The following is a 13210-nucleotide window of genomic DNA, read 5'->3' on the forward strand; positions in this document are numbered from 1 at the left end:
GCAGGGCTTTTGGGGAGGAGAGGAGAGGTCAGTATTTTCAAATGTGTGCTTGAGTTCTGCATGGACAGGTAAGTTAAGATTGAAAGCAGCAGGTGTGTACATGTGTGTGGATTCCAGGCAAGAAGTCGGCACTGAGAACACAAATTTGGAGGCAGTTGGGCTGTGAATGGCACCTGAAGCACCACCCTTTGACTACAGCAGTAGCAGTGGGTGTCCAGAGAGTACACAAAGAGGCCCCGGGACAGAATCCCCAGCAACACTCTTGTGTAAGAAATAGCTCTAGAAAAGGAACCTGAAAAGAAGACTGAGCAACCAAAAGGATGGGAGAAAACAGAGAGAGAGTGAAATCAGGAGAAAAGAGCAAGAAAGGAAGGTGTGTTCCTCACTCCTCAAGGCTTGAGAAATTACCTCACACCTGTGAGGATGGCTATTGCCAAAAAAATCAAAAGATAACAAGTGCCAGGAGGATGTGGAGAAATTGGAAACCTCGGGCACTGTTGGTGTGCAAACAAAATGGTGCAGTCACTATGGAAAACAGTATGGAGTCTCCACAAAAAATTAAAAACAGAATGACTGTACGATCCAGAAATCACACTTCTAGATACCCATGCAGAATATATATATCTAAAGGAAATGAAAACGGGATCTCATAGAGATCTCTGCACTCCTGTGTTTGTTGCAGCATTATTCACAATAGTCAAGGCATGGAAAAAATCTAAATGTCAATTCTGATCAAAGAGTGGATAAAGAAAGTGTGGTATAAACACCCAATGGAATATCATTCAGCCTTAAAATAGAAGGATATCCCTCTATTTTATGTGACAACATGGATGAACCTGGTGGACATTATACTAAGTAAAATAAATCAGACACAGACAAAGACTGCATGGTAGCACTTATGTGAGATGTCTAAAGTAGTGAAACTCATGGAAACAGAGGAGAATGGCAGTTGCCATGGACTGAGGGTTGGGGGGAAACAGGGAGTTGCTGTTCAACAGGTATAAAGTTCCAGTTATGTAAAACGAATAAATTCTAGAGACCTGTTGTGTAACATTTTGCCTATGGATAACAATATCGGATTGAACACTTAAAAATATATTAAAGGGATAGGTCTCATGTTAATTGTTCTTACTACAATAAAACAAAAAAAGAGGCAGCCTGGACATGAGGGCTTGCTGAGTCTGAACTACACCTTTGTTTAGCTGTGGGCAAGTGATTATCCTCTCTGTGATGCAAATCCTCATCTGTAAAATGGGGATGATAAAAATGATACATATTCTGAAAGACCGTTATGAAGATTGAATGAGTTAATGTTGTAACATGCTTAGGAGAGTACTTGAAGCACAGTAGGTGCTTCATAAGTGTTTGAATAAATGAAATTTCAAGTAAAGTAAGGACTGAACTTGTCTCCCGGAATTCGATGTTGTCCAGTGCAGTGAGAGCGAGTCGCAGGAGGGAGGGTGTAATGAGGCGGGGGCAGCAGTCAAAGGACGATGAGTTGAAGAGACAGTGAAGTGAGGAGAGGATGTGTGAGTTTGAAGCAGATGGAGGCTGAGGGAACAGCCTAATCTGTGTGCTTGAGGGGGTGGGGTATTGCTGAAGGATGGGAGGAGTGAATCCCTGCAATTTCTAATAGGAAGGAGCCAGGAAAGATCCCCCACAAATTATTGTTTCCTTTTACACCTTGGTTCTCTGGAAATTGCTATTTTCAGTGAAAATTATACCAAGTGCAGTGTTAGGAGACCAGATTTTTGGTGTCATTTTTGCCACAGACTTAACAGCATGATATTGAGCAAATCACTACGTCCCCCAGAACCTTTGTATTTCCATCCATAAACATGGCCATGTGAGGCTACATGCCGTGTATCTTGAGTTACATCTAGATTTATTAATATTCCCAGTGTTGTTTGGCTCACAGTCTTTGAGGTACTTAGCATTGCGTGCCTATAAGAGGGTGAGTCTCACATCTTTTGAAATAGAACACTCTGCCATCTCAATTACTAAAAAGCTCTCACTTAAAGCCTTTATGACATTAATCATATCTCAAAGTTTAATAAGAATTTCATGGCATCCGTGATATCATTTGACGTATCTTGAGGAGTGGTGATTACAAGGCTCAGGCTAGGACCAAGGATCAGAGTATATCACAAAATTAGACTTAGGAATTAAATAACTGTTTAATTATAATCAGATAAGGAGATGTAAACCTTATTATTAATATATAAGGAAGTCAGAGAAGAAAATACTGAGCTAATACATCTGTTGTGGCATAGCAGCAGAGCCTCACAGAAATAGCATTAGTTTTATAGTCAGAAGACCTGCCTTGAAATCCTAGCTTGCTTTTGCCCCTGACTAACTAGCCATGTAGCCTTAGACAGACCTCTTGCCCCTTCAAAACATGACTTGATTGGAGAAAAAGATGGTTCATGACCTTTACCATTATATACTTTGTGCCTACTCCATTCCAGCCATGGTGGTAAGCATGGTCTTCAGCAACCAGCGAGATAGACATGGCCTTGGACCTCATGGACATTCAATCTAATGTGGAAGAAAGGACAAAACAACAACAACAAGGAAATGTACACATCCATTACATAATGTCAAAGAGCTGAGCGGGCTACAGTGGTCATGATGATCAGGGATGGCAGGTGAGAAGTCAACATTTCAGCAGATACTTGGAGGAGACAGTCATGAGAGGAACCTAAGGAGTAGACTTCTGAGCACAGAAATCATTCTGTACCAGTGTCATGAGGCAGGAAACAGCTTGACTCTATTCAAGGAGCTGAAAGATGAACAGTGTGCCTGATGGGGTCTAAGAAGAGAGGTGTAGTTAAGAGCCCTCTCACAGAGGGACTTGTCAACTGTCATCAGAACATTCATCCTAAGAGCAGTGGAACCTCTAAGGACCTCCCAGTTCTTAACATTCTCTGATTTTGTGACTACTTTTTTTAATCCCCTTTTTTCTCTGTTGAATATCCTTGAATTTCAATACCTGACAGTTAAGGTGGAGATAGAGGGTAATGATAAATATGCTGGAAGTTCTTCCATGTGGCATTATGTTGGCTTAACAAGTAGAAACATTATTTTTGAATGAGTATTCCAAGCTTCATTCTTTGGCCACTCAGATGGCCAAGAAAAGTTCTAGCTAGTCCTCACAGCCTGATTTTAGAGATGCAGAATCCTTAGTGGGAGATGCCAAGCAGTCAGGAGGGGGGATTTGCAGAAGAAAGAGCCAAAGTTTTACCTGGCTCTGCTTGTGGTTCTCTTCTGCCCCCAACTTGCATCTTCTTCCTCTCTCATCCCAGTGCTGTCCTCCTTTTCCCTCCTCCTTTCTAACTTAAGTAAGAAGTAGCCAAGTTAATTGAAAGCCTGCCAAGACCTATGGTGGCCCTTAGGAGAAGTCCTGGAGGGATGCTGTGTGAATGCCTGCTTGCGTGCTTTGGTGCACGTGAGGATGTGTCTGTGTATTGAACTATTGTGAGGATGGGAGAAGATGAGGAGGTTGGAGGTAGAACACGAAGGAAGAAATGCTTGTATAAAGGTCTGATGATCTGAACCATGGTTTGAATGCAAGTTTTCCCCCTATACCATATCAATAAAAATCTTATGAATAAATTTATTTGTCATGCACGGCTGGAAAAATAAATAGAATTGTAGACTGTGTAGACACGCTTTTAGATATATAAGAGTTTTTAAATCACTTGGTTCAACTTCACTTGACAGATGAGGATAATAGGGCCTAGCGATACTTAGGCCATGATCCCAGTTACACAGTGGATTGGTGTAAAGTTTGGGTCAAGAAACAGTGTAACTGGTTCAGTATTCTTTACACTTTCTTATGCTGCCTTTCAGCCCCAATGAACTCACTTTTGAAAATGAAATTTAAATAAGCAGGAAGATCACACATATCTGGTAAAAAAGTAAGATCTGACATCAGGTCAACCAGGCCACAATCCCTCACCAGACTGCAATTTAGAGAATTACCCTTGGTAAGTCTCCTTGAGTCAAGTCTTTTTATTTTCAAAAAGGCAGTAGTAATACCTACCTGGACAGGCCATTGTGGTCACGTGAAAGCACCCAATACACAATCACAACACAGGTTCAATGCGACTTATTATTGTATCTAAAGTAGCAGGAAAGACATTTAGAACTGATTTTTCTGTAGGTGTAACCACACAATATTGTTCAAATGCATTAGTGGATGTTGTTGAGATACAGAAGGTTTTTATAAGGTGATGAGATGTGACATCTCCTGAGTGAGCCCAGCATGATGAGGTGAGCCCAGAAAACAAAGAAGCACACAAACACAGAGGAGGAAAGATCAGGGCAAGCCCAGAGAAGAGAAGAGTCAATGAAGTCAACCCAAGGCCCTCAGAATTCAGGGGCTCCTCTGCTGGTCTGACCACCATCACACAGCAAGAATGGAAACAGGGATTGCAACGGAGGTCTTTCTGAAGGACAGAGAGGAGACTGGCTGCAACTGGACTCCTAATTGAAGAATCCAAAGGGACATGGACCGAAAGATGCTCTGAGCAGCCACAGCCCCAGCCCAGCACGTTGTATTTACCAGATTCTTTACACTTCTCTGTGTTCAAGAACTATTGCAAACCATTATTACTATTATTTGCTGCTTATTGGAGATGAATACCTATCCTGAAAAGTGGTTCTGTTACTGGCTTTACTAATTTCATGTGCCTGTCCGAGTCGTGTCATAGCACAGATGGAGCACTTTCAGGTGAGGTCACCAACGCATAGTCTGTGATCCTTGAGAAGTCAAGATGAGTTATGTCACTGCAAGCTGACTGGCTGACAATCAGTGAACAAATAGAGGTCCTAGTTTCAAAAATGCAAAGAAGACATAATTTACAACCTATAAACTGGTAACTTGTTATTGGTTTTTTTAGCATTAATTGAGAACTCATTGTTAAAATGAACACATGAGATTTAGAAAATAGGTTAAAAAAAATAGGTTAAAAGTAGTCAGTTTAATCCATGTTTCTTCTTCCTTGACATGGTAAACAGAACTCCTGGTCAGAGAAATCAGGTATATTTGGATTTTAGGAATTTTCACATACGTAGACGGTGAATTTGGAATTTGGAATTGGTTGACAGAATTGGAAATGACAGTATCCATGGAGATCTGATTAATGGATTATATCACACCAGAAGATGCTCCCTTGGAAAGTTCCTCAGAACTCTGTCCTGTTTCTTATTTTTATCACTTAATTTAAAATACAGTGTAGAATATTCAACAAATAATTTTAGAACTGATTTTTATACACTATGCAATTTGCTAAGCACTAGCCATTTGAAAGTGAATGAGGAATAGTTCTAAATCTCAAATATCTCATAGTGTATTAGATTCTTTAAAAGTATAAATTGCACACACGCAGAGGCATCAAATATTTGGAATACTGCATGTCCACTCTACCCCTAGTAGCAATTAAAGAAATGCAAATTAAAACAAGATTTTAATTTTTTTGCCTAACAACATTTCCTAGTCTGCATCTTTTATTTTAACAGCATTATAGCATATAAAAGCATATATAGCATTTCATTAGAAATGGTTCTGTGTATGTTGTAATTGAGTCATATTATTAATTGTTATTGTCATTTAGATAAAGGATTTCAATGATTTGTTTAAAAGTTATTCAGGATCAATGCAAATGATAACCTTCTGAAGAACAGAGAGAGACAACATACCACATGCAGCCCTTTACATCTTTGATGTCCTCCTCTAGCTCATGTCACTATGTGAGAAATCATGTGTGGCTGTTTATTACTTACCATTTGAAGATCATGAAATTAAGACTTCGACACAGCTCCTGTGATCCTGAGCCCTTGCTCAGTGTGGTTTCCATGTTGCGTTGTATTCTATTCCTTTACCCAGTGTGGTTTTCCAGGGCTCCTAATGATGTGCTGAGGGAATGAATGAAGCTAAATTGAATAGACTATCCACTCTATTTTTATGAATGAAACAAGAAATCAGTAAATAAATGGGTGATCACTGGCTACAGACTATATTTCACTAGCCTTTTGTCTGATTTATTAAGTAATTAGTTATATGAACTGCTTCACAACACATGTATATTGCTTTCTGTGGCCCATGGCACATGTCCATAAGAGAGGCCTTAACTTGCGAAGGATTATCCTGAAGCACTTAAAAAAAAAGTCAAAGGAAATAGAGTTTCATGAAATGAATTCCACTGGAGTTTTCACTGGAATATTAATAACCTTTTTCCCTCAGACTAGACACATTTAGCTTGATTATACCTCCCGCCTCCACCACCCAGACGCCCCTCTCTCCCCGCATGCTGCATACCAATTCCTCACCTGCAGGCATCTCTGGACCAGAGCTGGTGGTCCGGGACCTGGTGTGAAAGCAGAATCACTGCCTCACTTATTATTCTTCAGAGAACAGTATTCACATCTCTCCCTATAAATGTCAGAAGTCCTTTTCGTACATTTGAGAGGAAAAAAAAAACATATCCAATGACTGTGCAAAAAATTAAGAACAGATTTTCTCCTTTTATTTGATGCTGGGGAATTGCAAAGCAAAAACCTTCCTCTGCTTCCTTGTCATCTTGGAGGCAGAGAAGGAGCAAGTGGGCACTTCTCCCCTGGGCAGGATTGAAGGTGATCCTGGGGAAATGGGTTGGACTGTGTCTCTTGATGGCAGGGGAAATGCTTGTCCTTTGACCATGAGCTTCAGTCCGGGCCTTCTCTGCCCATTTCTTATGCACTGGGCACTTTGAAATGTTGGCTATTTAAATATTTAATATTCCTGATGATACTACCATCAAATTGTTGATAAAAGGGATTCTGAAGTTGAAGAGCTTAAGTGACTTTCTAGGATCACAGAGTTTTTAAATTGAAGAGCTGAGATATGAACCAAGGTTTTGCTGACTCCAAGCTTGTGTTCTTTCTGATTAGAGTGTCTCCTGTCGTTATCCAAGGCTTGGGCTTTTTCTGTCCACCTGATTGGTTGCTCCGAGAATATTGGCCAATTGAAAACAAATGGATAAAAATTAGACTATTGGTGGTGAACATGATGCAATCTATGCAGAAACTGAAATATAATAACGTACACCTGAAATTTACACAATGTTATAAGCCAATATGACCTCAATTAAAAAGCAACAACAGAAAAACTTTCTCCTATTCCTTTTCCTATATAAACTTTGGGTTTTATTTTGTTATTTTGTTTTGCAACATCCTTTTTTGAAAGCAAGAATGTAAGTGAACAATTAGGAAGAGATTGCAATGAGCACCCGTCCCTTCTGAATACTGTCTGTACACACACACACACACATAAATGATATGGAAGAGTTCTTCCATGGTTCCTGATGATCAGAAAGGAATTTTGGGGACCAGCTGGGTGGCTCAGTGGTTAAGTTCTCACATTCTGCTTCAGCTGCCTGGGGTTCACTGGCTTAGATCCCAGGTGCGGACATGGTACCACCTGACAAGCCATGCTGTGGAAGGCATCCCACATAAAGGAGAGGAAGATAGGCACTGATGTTAGCTCAGGGCCAGCCTTCCTCAGCAAAAAGAGGAGGACTGGCAGCAGTTAGCTCAGGGCAAATCTTCCTCAACAAAAAAAGAAAAAGGAAGTTTTGTAATAACACGTGAAGTTAACTAACATTGCTGAATTTAGATTTTTTCTCTTTTTCATATCTTTTTTACTTTGAGTATGTGCAACTAGCAATACAAAATTCCTATTAATGTATCATCTAGCATATTTTTAGAATTCCCAAATATTATGATTTCTACTCCTTTTTTCTGGTGAGGAAGATTTGCCCTGAGCTAACATCTGTGCCAATCTTCCTTCATTTTGTATGTGGGTCACCACCACAGCATGGCTGACAAGTGGTGTAGGTCCGTGCCTGGGATCTGAACCTGCAAACCTGGGCTGCTGAAGCGGAGAGTGCCAAACTTAACCACTATGCCTTGGGGCCAGCCCCTGTGATTTCTACACTTTGATGGGAAATTGTTCAATGTAATGGCAAAGTGAAAGGAGTTTTAATGGTATTTTGCAAGGAGTCATAGTAATTTCCAGATTCTGCTCAGTGCTCCTCAGCCTGAATTTCCTTGTAGAGCTACACAGACAGGACCATGTGGCGAGGACAACTCTAGGGTCCTGCAGAACAACCAAAAAAAATCTCTAGTTAGTACTGCTCCTTTTCCATCTTTAACTGAGATATTGGAAGCTAAAAAGATAAAAAAAGATAAAGAAGTGAACATCCATGCCCTCTGGGAACAATTATGTAATGTTTAAGATGTGACAAAAATAATGTTTTAAAAGAAATACAGAATTAGTCTAAATCAAGTAGAAAAAGGGAATATACATTATCCTAGCTGATGAATCAGTAAAAAATACACATACACACACAAATGAAACCCTCTATCCCCCATACCTACCACACACATGCCCAAAATAGACATGAACAGTCCTGATGTAGGAGTATTTAATTAATTGACAGACCTTGGCTCTGCTCCGGATGCATTTATGTTATAAGACAAGTTTGGCTCTGGTCGCCATTTAAAACCCAAGCCTGCCCCTGTCCAAATAGTGAAGATCTGTAGAATCAGCTGACTCTACTATCCTTTTTCAAATTAAGTGTTAATCAACCACTAAATGTTTATATTGATAGCTGGGTCATGGTATTTTCATTTAATAGGAATTTTGATGATTCTCAAGAGCCCTGAAAGAAAAAAAATTAATGTTCTTCTATCTCTTTCAGGATGTGTGCTGGAATTATCCTCTTGAGTTCACTTTTTTGTTTTTCTAATCAGGACAGCCATACAGGTCAGAGGTGGGCTCCGTAGACCAGCAGAGTGAGCCATATAGCTGCAGAGAACTCCAACACTCCTCCTCATTCTAGACACACTTTCATTGAAGGTTTTGCCTCCAAAGTTTAGGTTGCAAATGAGAGAGAGCAATCAATGACCCATTTCCTGCTAGTGTTGTGAAACAGATCCAACAACAGATCGTGAACATAATACTCTACATAAATCCTTTGGTGGGTGCTATGGACTGAAGTTTTGTGCCTGCCCCTCAATTCATATGTTGAAATCCTAAAGCCCAATGTGATGATGTTGAGGGGGGTGCTTTGCTGGGTGATTAGGTCATAAGTTTGGAGCCCTCTTGAATGGCATTAGTACCCTTATAATGAGACGTCAGAGCACTCCCTTGCCCCTTTCTGCCATTTGAGGACCCAGCAAAAGAGGGCCATCTGTGAACCAGGAAGAAGACCCTCACCAGATACTGAATCTGCCGGCACCTTGCTCTTCCAGCCTCCATAACTGTGAGAAATAAAATTCTGTTGTTTATATGCTGCCAATCTGTGGTATTGTTATAGTAGCCTGAATGGGCTAAGGCGGGGGGTTCATTTTTAGTTTCTACATAATAGGACATTGGCCCTTAAAGTGGCCTTTGGCCAATCACTCACTGATTGGTCATCCTGAACAAATGATCTATTAGTTCTATAATTACTAGAAAGGAAGGAAAAGTTAATGAAGTAAAATTTTGGCTTAACCACAGGGAATAAGGAAAACCTAGACTTGAGTTACTGACATTGCAATGGTGGCTGCTGTTCAACTTGGTAGTGGAAGGAGCAAGGAGCTGAGAAGCATCGTCAGAAGAAATGAAGTCTACGGTAACAATAGTCACTATTTCCCATGGCTGAGAGCGTACTCAGAAGTCTACGGACTGAACTTAGGCTGCTTCTCTGATGACAAAGGGCCTTTACTAGAACGAGGAGCATGTGTACCTCTAAACTGAAAAGGACCAACCTCTCTCTCTGCCACACATTTTCCCCGTATTGTGACTGCGTTCACAATACCTTTATAGTGTTTAAACATGTCCTGTGGACATCTAGCATTATCTCAACATGCTTAGCTCCTTGGTATAATTTTCTTAGGATTTTTCAAAACCTCTGTCCTGCATGGTTCCATAGCCAAAACACAGCACTATAACGATGAAACCATCATACCGCAGGATAGTATTGTTGACCTGGTGAATATGCGCTAAAATACATGTCTGCGTTTTAGTTTTCTCTTGCTGCCATACAAATTACCACACTGTTAGTAGCTTCATACAGCACACGTTTGTTGTCTTGCAGTTCTGTAGGTCATAAGACCCACTGGCTGGGTTGGTTGCTTTGCTCTGAGTCTGTGTAGCTGAATCAGGACGTCAACAGGGCTGCATTCCCTTCTGGAGCTTCTTGGGGAGAATCAGCTTCTGGGTTCATTCAGGCAGCTCCAGGACTGAGGTCCCTGGTTCCCTGCTGGTTCTCAACTGGGGCTGCCTGTGTCCCCAGAGACCTCTCCCTTGTCCTTGCACCTAGCCGCTTTGTTTCAGAACCAGCAGCCTGGGACGATGCAATCCTGGGAGAGCAGACAGGTGATTGCCTCAATCCTATCAAAGCTGAGAATGAGGAAGTGATAATTCCCAAAGAAAAAGTCACAGTGACCAGAAAATGACAGAGTAGATGCAGAACAGGCAAGACTGGATATTTTCAGGGTTTTTAGGTTTTCCATCAGTTGATTGCTAAAGGCCATTGCTAAGGACTCCTTTGTGAGGATCTGCAGGTAAATTTGGCTACTAAGAGGCATCTCAATCAAATGTCTTTGTCTCCATACCCCACCTCTGAATTGTATTTCAATCCTAGTACTGTTTTACCCTCAAGTAAACAAATGTCTCTTCTGCGAGTCTCAAAATCTCTTTTAATAGTTGAGGATGGTGTATCATACTAGTTGATTTTGCCACAAGAACTTGTAACCAAGGGTTTCAACCACAGCTATTTGTTCTACTCGAATTCTCTGTTCCCTGGGCTTGTCCAGGGTTCACCTGGGGTCCCTCTCCTCTCAGCTGATTCCTTTCTCGGTGGCCAAATGTATTCTATGGCATCTAGAAAATTAAATTTAACAAGCCACAGATTTCCCTAAGTCGCACATGCCTCTTCACCTTTTAAAGTTTTCACAAAGTGTAGTGCAGACCACTGTAATATTTGGGGCAGAGCTGATAATAGACGGAGGATTAAAAGTAAATTCTCTCTACATTTTTGTCTTTGATCCCAGTGACACAAAGGACTGGAGCCCCGACTACTGATCCTTCTGAAGGGATTTTGGCTTAGATAACATATTGATGCTGTGCCCCAGGTCTCCAGTGAACGCTGTCAAATTAGCAGGAGTCACTAAAACATATCGGCTGGCAGGTGAGTCTTTGTTCCGAAGAATGACAGCCCTGCAGAGCCACTCCAACTTTTCTGACACCCCAAGGGTGGGTGTTGACATCCTGTTGTCGATGCTAGATGAGAAGTATGATTCCCAGTGGGTATGGTTTGCCGCATGTAGGAGATCACATGGTGAATAATTGAAAAGTCTCTGCTGTGTGCACGCTGAATCTTCCATGGTAGGGAGATGGGGAACCAGTTTTGTACATGCTGTGCTAGCCCGGTTGATGAGGGCCATATAGTTGAAAAAGCAATGTGCCTGCAAGTGTATGTGTATTCACGCATGCATTCCTGTGCATGTATACATGTAAATAGCATACATATGTGTGTGTGTACAGTTTGTATGCTATTCTGTTATCCTGGATTTTTCTCCCCCCTTTATTTGACTAACTTCCACTACTTTAAAGATGCATACTCCCCACCTTAGCTAGAAAGACCCATACATGCCCTGCCTCTTTCAGGCTCAAGTGGCACTTCCCCAGGCTTTGTAGCCCACTGCGTTTAATTTTAGTCCAGTGCGCACCACATTGTGTTGTGAGTACTGTTCTTTTTTCTTTAATCTACATTGTCCATATTTAGCTGAGTCCTGAGCACAGAGAAGGTCCTCAAAATACTTGTTGAGTGAATGAAGAATGAACCAAATAAAACAAGAGGCATATTCACACAATTCTACTATCCTAAGAAATCCACCTAGTTTCCTGCTTCCCACTCTCAGACCTCGTCATGAAGCAAACACAATTTCGTGACAGCAGAAGAACAGATACAGTCACTTTTTGAAAAAACGTGTTTTATCATAAACATTTTTTAGTGCTAGCCTTTATATAAATCATTCATAAAAATCAATGCAGTCTTCCTGGTATCTTGCCTTCTTAAATACTTCACTGTGCCTCTCAGTCCAAACACTACAACTAACCGGTGAGGCAGGCTGCTGTCAGTAGCTCTGCGTTGTCAGGAAGAGGACAAAGTGGGCATGGAATGTGGCTTGTCTCAGGGTGTCATGGAGTTGGGTCTAAAAAGGCTTGGGCCAAGATCAATGTCATGAAGATTTTCTCCTACATTTTCTTGTCAGAGTTTTACAATTTCAGGTCTCATGTTTAAGTCTTTAGTCCATTTTGAGTTGATTGTTGTGGATGGTGTAAGATAAGGGTCTAATTTTATTCTTTTGCATGTGGATATCCATTCCCAACACACCTCTTGAAGAGACTGTCCTTTCCCCATTGTGTGTTCTTGGCTCCCTTGTTAAAGATCAGGTGACCATCTATGTCTGAGATTATTTGTAGGCTCTCTGTTCTGTTCCGTTGGTCTATATATCTGTCTTGTTCCAGGATCATGCTGCTTTAATTACTGTAACTTTGGAATATATTTTGAAGTCAGGGAGTGTGAGGCCTCCAGCTTTGCTCTTCTTGCTCAGGATTGTTTCATATTCAGGGTCTTCTGCAGTTCCATATGAATTTGAGGATTATTTTTTTTTCTCCTGTTGTAAAAAATGCCATAGGAGTCTTGATAAGGACTGCATTGAATCTCTGGGTCACCTTGTGTAGTATGGACATTTTAACAATATTAAGTCTTCCAATCCATGAACATGGGATGTCTTTCCACTTATTTGTGTCGTCTTTGATTTCTTTCAACAGTGGCCTTGGCAACAGTTTCCTGGATATGACACCAAAAGCACAAGCAACAAAAGCAAAATAGACAGGTGGGTCTGCATCAAACTAAAAAGCTTCTGAACAGCAAAGGAAAAGATAAACAGAGTGAAAATGCAACCTATGGAATGGTAAAAAATTGGGGCCAGCCTGGTGGTGCAGCAGTTAAGTGCACACGTTCCACTTCTGCAGCCCGGGGTTCGCCAGTTCGGATCCCGGGTGCAGACATGGCACTGCTTGTCAAGCCATGCCGTGGTAGGCATCCTACATATAAAGTAGAGGAAGATGAGCATCGATGTTAGCTCAGGGCCAGGCTTCCTCAGCAAAAAG

The 13210-nt window shown here is 41.1% G+C and overlaps 1 long non-coding RNA gene across 1 annotated transcript in view; it reads left to right on the plus strand.

Annotated features, from left to right (window-relative positions):
• Positions 1–12908, plus strand: part of LOC124231752 (uncharacterized) — a 178436-nt gene extending 165528 nt beyond the window's left edge. Inside the window, exons 2-3 of the long non-coding RNA XR_006886667.1 lie at positions 11083–11219; positions 12869–12908. This is a non-coding gene — a long non-coding RNA (uncharacterized LOC124231752). The remainder of the gene's footprint in view (positions 1–11082; positions 11220–12868) is intronic.
• Positions 12909–13210: the final 302 nt, after the last annotated feature.

This window comes from Equus quagga, chromosome 22, assembly GCF_021613505.1.
Source record: "Equus quagga isolate Etosha38 chromosome 22, UCLA_HA_Equagga_1.0, whole genome shotgun sequence".
Lineage (NCBI taxonomy): Eukaryota > Metazoa > Chordata > Mammalia > Perissodactyla > Equidae > Equus > Equus quagga.